Here is an 8,681-nt window from a genome sequence, read left to right on the forward strand (position 1 = left end):
TCGCCGATTCTTGTTGAAGAATTGATGATTTACGATTAAAGAATCAGTAGTGTCGGAAAGCAGGAGCTCTGTTTCTCAGCGATCTTGAAGGCATGTCTATGTAGAGCACAGTGTGAAGATCTGTACTAAAGAACACCAAGTGCTTAATGTGGCATCTTTTACCATTGCAACTTTTCATCTCAGGTGTACTTTTAGAAGGCATAGAAAGAACAGTTGTGTTGACACTCTCATCACACAGCAGAGTGGCGCATCTGACGCGTGCTGGGCCCATAACCCAGAAGATAATGCAGCAAAACCCTTCTCTTCTATGGATGTTTTATGGAAGACTTAAGCACACCATCTGGTCAATGTAGTATAAGAAAAAAAACATAAACAAAGTCTCTTTGTATAAGTCCCGTTCTAAGTTTCTTGCTTTTGTGAGCAAACTTACCCAGATCTGCAATATTTTAAAATATATGGAATAATTAATTGGAAATAACTAAATTATCGACAATATCCAGTTATATACTTGAACAGACAAAAAAAAAATGATTATGATATTACATATACCCACATACTTCATATCCTACATATTAACATACTGACCAGAATAATTAAAAAGCTTTGATTCTGAACCCCTGCAGTTAGTGTTAATTAGAAAAACAACAGTGCTGCAACCTGAGCACAAGTTCAGCTGCTCTCCAGCTTTGTTCCGCACGGTTTTTCATTGCAATTGAGCTCAGAGCTGGAGATGATCTCCAGACAGTATGGTTAACACCTGGTTAACTAGTCCGCAGCTGTGTGCTCCATTCAAAAGTTTGTTCCAATTGACCCAATGTGTGGTTCTATAGCTGTCAGGTGCAGTTCCCTTACATAAAGGACATTTATTACTGAGGAGCCCGATTGACAAGCCAGGCAGGAGTCAGATCTACAATTTTCTGATCCGCATGATTCTGAACACTTGATTCAGGCCCCTTTATAGCTCTCTCTGTTCAAGATAAAAATAAAAAGGTTCAGTGCGTAGCAAAGAATCACCAATAAATTGAATGTGGAAGTTAAGTCCTGTTCTAAGTTTCCTGCTTTTGAGAGCAAACTTACCCAGATCTGCAATATTTTAAAATATATGCCGTTGTTGAGTTGGAAATAACTAAATTAAAATATCGATTTCCAGTTATATACTTGAACGAGACAGAAAAAATAACAATTATGACCTACATATTAACACATTGATCAGAATAATTGAAAGGTTTTGATTCAGAACCCCTGCAGTTAGTGTTGATTAGAAAAAAACAACAGTGCTGAAACCTGAGCATAAATTCAGCTGCTCTCCAGGTTTGTTCCACGTGGTTTTTCGTTGCAATTGAGCTCAGAGCTGGAGATGATCTCTAGATAGAACCGTGTTAACTAGTCCGCAGCTGTCTGCTCCTTTCGAAAGTTTGTTGCAATTGACCCAATGTGTGGTTCTATAGCTCTCAGGTGCAGTTCACTTACACAGAGGACATTTATTACTGAGGAGCCTGATAGGTTTAAAAGCAACACGAGTCAAGCAGGAGATGAACCTACAATCTTCTGATCCATTGTGTTACTGCCCTTCCTCTCACATTGCTGAACTGCACCAGAGTGAGCTCAGCGCCGTAGTACCATCTATAATATATGGGGTGGTGCGGTGGCTAGGGATCTGTGCCTGTGGCTGGAAAGTTGCCAGTTCGTGTCTCGTGGCCAGCAGAGAAATCCTCTTAATGTTAGATGCAAGACAATCAGATGTCAGGAGAATCTTAAAGCTACTGAAGCAGGAGTAGCAGTAACCGCAATGAGGTGGGTAAAGTTGGGCATTTCTCATTTTCTTCTGTACAGCCACCGTGTCAGAATGCACTGCTTGGGATATGAAGGGAATTACGGCTTCAGATTGTTTTTACTGAGCTCTGAATTGTTTTATTCATACTGCCTACATGCTTTGAATTGCTGACATTTTCTGCATGCATTTCTTTTTCAGGTTTCATTAAATTCCTCACATTGGAGCCAACACTTAAATATTTCACTAGGGGTCGCATAATACATGGTGCAAACCTTATTTACTGTGGAATGCTGTGGCACATGAAGCTGTTTTATTCAGTGGGGAGGTTTGATGCGCATATTACAAATCGAGCGGGCGAGTAAGAAATCCAAGAAGACATCCAATTAAAAGAAATGAAAAGAATCCAAGATGCGTAGAAAACTGCGGATCTTAAAAATGCAGAACAGTTACACAGTACACTGTGGTGCAGCTTTTATATTTCGGTCTTACACATTTGAATACATACTTTACCGTAAAATCGTGCCTTGATTACAGACACCCCAAACAGTTCTTAATTCACAAAGCAAAGGCTATCTAAATGTGCCTCTGTTCCTTTCCCTTTCAGGATATTATTAAAGATTAGAGAGTACCATAAGTGTGAAGCAAAGAGAGAAACTCAGAACGGAGCTTTAATAAACACAGGTGTAGTGTTTCATAGCCGTTCAGGGACGCCAAATATGTAACGTTGTGGCTCTCTGAAGGCACCAGTTCTGTAGGGTTTGGGCATTTACTGAGACAATTATTAATTGTAGCAGTAAATCACAAAGTTGATTCTTTTGATGGCTTTAGAATCCAACCATGCGACATAACTCAAACAACGCACACACACAGGTACTAATACACGAGGATACATTTATTAATACATAGAATATGCATGTAAAACTAACAGATCGTATCGAGAGGGTTATCAGAATACAAAAGATATATATTCAATCAGTTACGAAGTGTTACACATATCAAGAGGACATACGTTCAGTATATCATTCATTTAGACCGTTTCGTAAATGAACTTGGTTATAACTTCTACATTAGATACTCAAAACAAGTACATAACTCTTAGGAATTAAATTGATATCAACTGGTTGGGATAACAATTGAATTCTCGAGCTGTAATGCAGTGAAGTTGAATACTCATCCAATTTCTGGGGATTCAGATCTCCTGCGGGCACAAAGAAACAGTTGCAGGCTGTTGCTGTCCAATCCGCGCTCTCTGGCTGTGTGCCAGGCTGTGCTGTGCGGCTTGCGACGGTGCGCTGCTGATGCTCACTGTCCGGCTAGTTAGTGTTGGGTTTAACTAGCAAAGTTTGTGCACAGGAGAAAAGATGACTGTGGATCCCAGCAAGTCAGGAAGAGGACCGGTTCGTTCCTGATGAAGAGCTAGTTCTGAATAGTGATTCAGCTGTCCACAGTTCCGACCTGTTCACGAGGCCTGCTGCTGGTTACTCTCTGGCAACCTCCACTCTAGACTCTTAGAACACACACTGGCCGTTCCGTGGTTGTCCGGGCTGAGTCTCGGGATGGTCAGGAGGCGCGCTGCGAGAATGTCCTGCCCTTGGGAGCCTTCTGCTCCTGGGCCGTCCTGCCCTGGAATTCTCCTTTGAATTCCCTTTAGAACAGTCCACAGAATCCTCTCCAGAATCTTACTGAATCTCCCGAATCTGAATCTCCAGGCCTGTGTTGCCTGTTTTTACCTGGAGGAACTTCAGCTCATTGATTGGCTGAAAGTTCCATGGGCATCAGAGTCCCACGTGGGTTACTCAGCCCTACCAGTCTCTGATTGGTTGATCAAGGTGAGATATGAGTCACTTAGTCCTGACACTTAGTAATGCAGTCCAGATGTCCATCTGGCACTCCCTAGACAGATAGGCGCCAGTGGATGACCATTGATCATGATAGCCAGACTTAGCTAAGTGCATCCCCCTTTGGGAGCTGTCCTAGGACCTTAAATCACCCTGCACTAATGGTCTCTCTGTGGCTGCACCACAGAGATGAACAGAGAAATGGGGCCTCATTTGGGAAGCTCAGAAACACTTAATTCTTTCTTATTATTAAGCCTCGCCGCTACATATCCCCCCTTTTTGAAGGTCACGAGGTCCTGAGGCTTTGTTGCCTTCAAAACAAAACAGAGTTAAGTGATGTCCCTTGTCATTAGAACATTAACCTTAAATGTCCACATTACTCCTCGAGAATTCATACCGGAACCAGCATTGGGAACAAACAGGATGAATAAAATCTGGAGTATGTATAAACACGGTAGGAGACATCATCTCAGTCTAGGCATTACACATCAGGAAGTTCACTGTCAATATCTGATACCTCTGTAGGCAGATATTTGGGAAGAAGTAACTTCCTTTCTTTTGACATGCTACCTTTGACTCATTCATGCTACCCGGAGTACATCTTGATGTAAGAGTACAGCATTCAGAGTACACTGTCAGTCATGACCCAGCTACCCGGCAGTAGTGTTACAATAACAACAGTTCCTGTTCCCAGCCCCCCTGATAAACCACGACACCTGTGTTGGGCACCTGCCAGGGTGGGTTGGAGGTTTGTTCCATTAAAGCAAACTAACTACCTGTACCTCTTCAGGGCGTAGTGTTTCTTGGATTTCTATCCAATTCAATAGTGTGGCACCTGAAGGCATCCACGACCTCCAGTTTGGTCTTATATTGTCTGGTTCCAGACCGTACAGTGTTAAGTTACCATGCTGTACTATGGCCTCCTTGGGAACTTGCAGGAAACTGTTGGTTAGGTAGCTGCATTGTGGTAGCTGTATCATGCCTGTCACAAGTCATAGTGACAGTTAAGTGTGGTGTGCTGACCAGCCATTTACTTCCCACCTGCTCTTCATGGGGTTCATTAACCTACCTCTGTTCGTTAGTAGCCTATACCCTTCATTGGTGAATCATTTAGACACAGCCAATGGATAGCTTTCGTAGCCATACCCATCTCAAGATTTGGAACCAAATTCAATCTTGGATTGCTTTCTGGGTGAGCTATGAGCGATGGGGTGGTTAATGTCACATACTCCTCTACTGAGAAGAGTGGAATCAAGTGGGTTGGGATTTGTGCCATGGCTAGACTGGCTACAGTGGCACTGAACTCCCTTAACAGGTCTTGTGTCAACATTCTGGCCTGTTGCACACAAGCATAAACCCACTGTATAACACCGGCAATCATGTCCACTGGTTGGGGGATAAGGTTTAACCCTGTTGCATAGGAAATTGCCTGTAGGGTTTTCCCTAGGCTTTCCAACTTTTGCTGCTGTTGATACAGTCTGTCACTACCCTCTGGCATCTCTGACACCTGCCTTCTTGGGGCAGTCAGGGTGAGAGTGCCAGTAGCAAACAAACCTACCAGAAATAGCAAATGCACAACAGTGGCAGCAGAAATCAGTCCTCCCAAAAGTCTTTTAGGGTGGCTGATCCCAGTCATCTCCTTCTGAGTGACTGTTGCCTTTCTAAGCTGGCGCAGCGTCTTTCTCATTATGCCATGTGGCATCTTGGGCACCAACATCCTGGAAATCTGGGGAGATCTGACGCAGCTGCTGATGCTGCTCCTCCATTTCCAGGGCATCTGCTTTTTCGATTTGTTCATGCCTGTGCTCTAGGAACCCTGCAGGGGGCGGTGCAGCGGTGGAGCATGCCTGACCCCCGGCTGAGTGGTCATCTAGAGCACCTGAGTGATCTGGAATTGTTACCCCATTCTCACTGTTCAGGTCCACCCTGCACACTTCCTGATTGAGGAATCCCTCTATCGGCATGTTTACAGTCGTTCGCTAGGGGCCGGTGTAGGACACCTGCTCGCTCCCCCCTTCCCTCGCTAGGGGTTCAGTGAGCTGCCCCAGCACTGGGATAGCCAGTTCACAGTCTTCGAACTCGCTATCACCCACCAGGCCCATGTCAGTGCAGGCGGGGATTCTGACACCCCACTTCTCCGTGTTCTGCACTGGCAGGCGGGTGGCTTGATAATCCAGCTCCAGTCTGGCTGAACCACTGTTGGTCAGACTCAGACTGACAGACTGAGCTGGTGGCTGTAGGAAAACCGGCTTGGCTTTCATTCCCTGTCCCTTCTGGGGGACTGGGTGTGTTGGAAACCCTGCCGTTGAGGCAGGAAAATCAGGTCGGTCTCACTCACTACCTGGTAGTTGTGAAAAATAATGTTACCTGACTGCAGGTTCCCTGGGTCACAGCAGAGGGAATCGGCATCTGGGATCAGGTGTGTCCACAGCGCAGTAGTCTCAGCGTCCAGCTGGACCTCCTATCTAACCTGTGAATGTTGCACCAGGGGCACCTGGCGGTGGCCCCGTGACAGCTGCTCAAGCAGATCCTCACTCATAGAGGACCTCTCAGGGCTAAGGGTGAGGGCTACATCACCAACCTGCTCTCCTGCCATCTGGATCCCTTCCACCACTGCAGGGTGGTGGTCCTGACCCCTCTTGGGTGCCAGGGTGCACAGGGAAAGCTCCTTTTCATCGCCAGGTGGGGAGATCTGCTCCTCTTTAGGGATGTAAAAGGGGTGTGCTTTACCTGGTGGATCAGGCGGCTGTTTGGAGCACCGCTCCTGTGGCATGGAGGCTGTTGTGACCTCAGCCGGGACATGACTTCCCTGTATATCCGGGGAACAAGAAAATATTTTTATTTCTTGTCCAGAGGGAACAGAAGGAATCTCCACATAGGCTTCTGTGTTCAGTGGGCACTGTGTGAGCACAGTCTGCCTCTTGGCCCCCCTTTCCTTCTGTACAGAAGGCTTAGGAGCCTTGAACTGTTTCCACACCTTGCCTTTCTGGTGATCCACCAAAGGTTCCTCTCTGAGTCGCATGCCCTTTTCTTTTTCTACCCGTTTGAGCTTGCTGTATGACATCAAACACCTTTCAACCTCAGTGTCAATCAATGTCTCACTGTGTAAGACATCTCCCATGGCAGCCTTGAGGTAAAAGCTTCCTGCTTTTCCTCTCTGTTTTACTGCCTGCTCTGTGACTTCAGGGGTGGAGTCAGCACTCGCTTGCGAGTGGCTGACCTCATCCAGGCAGGAACCCTTCCACTCAATCAGATAGACTGAGGGAGGGAGAGGGGGCGGGTCTCCGCCTCCTCCAGTGGATAGTATCAGCTCATTCACGCTTCCGGCAGCCTTGGGGAGCGGTTGTCTATGTCCTAATAAAACTTGTTCAATCCTGGCCAGGCGGGCGGCTACTGAATCCTTTTGTTCAGCTTTATCTAGCCCTTTCCCTTCCCCGGTGTTCTCATGGCACTTAGGACGCTGGGTGCGGTCCTGTGTGCCTGCTTTGGAACGGGGCTAAGCCAGCTCAGGAGCCTGTGCTCCTTCGAGCAGGGGGGAATTAACCCTGCTGGCTCTGACGGCGAACACAGTCGCTTTAACAGCTTTTTGCTCAGAGCGACTTTGGACATCATACTCCCAGGCTTTCTGCACGAATCTCTTAATATCAGTCATTTTCATGGTCTGTGCATCTGTATGCATTAAGATCATCTTTCTGACTGACGGGTGGAGATTCGCAATGAATAAACCCTTGAAATGTGTGTTCTCTTCGCAACCCTCATCATTTCGCCCTGCAAAATAAGTTCATCTAAGTCTCTCGTAATATTCGCGAGGGGACTCTGCTCTCTCGTGCTTAATGTTAAGGGCGGTGGCTATCGCGGCAGTCGGGTCAATAAACGCACTGTATTCTGATAAGTGCTTGACACAGCTCTTCAAAGTCATCACAGACTTTCTTCATCTGCCTAGCCATCCACTCATGTACAGCTCTGCTGCTAGTTTTCCTGACCAGAAACACTTTCTCCTGTTCTGTGGCGTTTGGCAGGTACTGCAGGGTATACCTGAGGTCTTGAATATAACTCTCGATATTATTCTCTGACACTGCAGGGTCAAATCTCTCCATGTCCTTCGCTAGCTCTCTCAGAGAATGGAGGTTTATTCTCCTAGCTTCTCCGCTGACGGAGATATGACGGAGATCGTGGTCAGACCTGTCGCTGCTAGAGAGAGTGCTTAATAGCGACTCGAATTCAGACCTTTTAGCAACCATCGTTAAACTTAAAGAGTATTACTTTTAAGTACGAAATCACAGTTCTACCACAGAAAACCACAAGATCAAGTATGCAATCAACCCGGTAGATCGCAAAAGATCACAAAACAATCAAGCACTGCTTAAAGAGCAAGGGGAACTTTTTTCCTTTCGGCTTTCAGCACACTGTATTGTCGCGTATGAAACCCGCGGCGTTTTCTATTGATTATTCCGCTTGGTTGACTCATTTCAGTCTTACCATAGCCCAGGTATGACTGAAATGAGTCCAGGGATGCCCATAAATGTAGTGTGCTCTCTGAAGGCACCAGTTCTGTAGGGTTTGGGCATGTACGGGGACATTTATTAATTGTAGCCGTAAATCACAAAATGATTCTTTTAATGGCCTTAGAATCCAACCATGCGATATAACTCAAACAACGCACACACACACGGGTACTAATACACGAGGATACATTTATTAATACATAAAATATGCATATAAACCTAACAGATCTTATCGAGAGGGTTATCAGAATACAAAAGGTATATTCGGTCAGTTACAAAGAGTTACATATATCAAGAGGACATACGTTCAGTATATCATTCATTTAGATCGTTTCATAAAGTGAACTTGGTTACAACTTCTACATTAGATACTGAAAACAAGTACATAACTCTTAGGAATTAAATTGATATCAACTGGTTGGGATAACAATTGAATTCTCAAGCTGTAATGCATTGAAGTTGAATACTCATCCAATCTCTGGGGATTCAGATCTCCTGCGGGCTCTCTGGCTCCGTGCCAGGCTGTGCTGTGCTGCAGATGCTCACTGACCGGCTAGTTAGTGT

Source organism: Atractosteus spatula, assembly GCF_055471065.1.
Source record: "Atractosteus spatula isolate fAtrSpa1 chromosome 10 unlocalized genomic scaffold, fAtrSpa1.hap1 SUPER_10_unloc_18, whole genome shotgun sequence".
NCBI classification, from domain to species: domain Eukaryota; kingdom Metazoa; phylum Chordata; class Actinopteri; order Semionotiformes; family Lepisosteidae; genus Atractosteus; species Atractosteus spatula.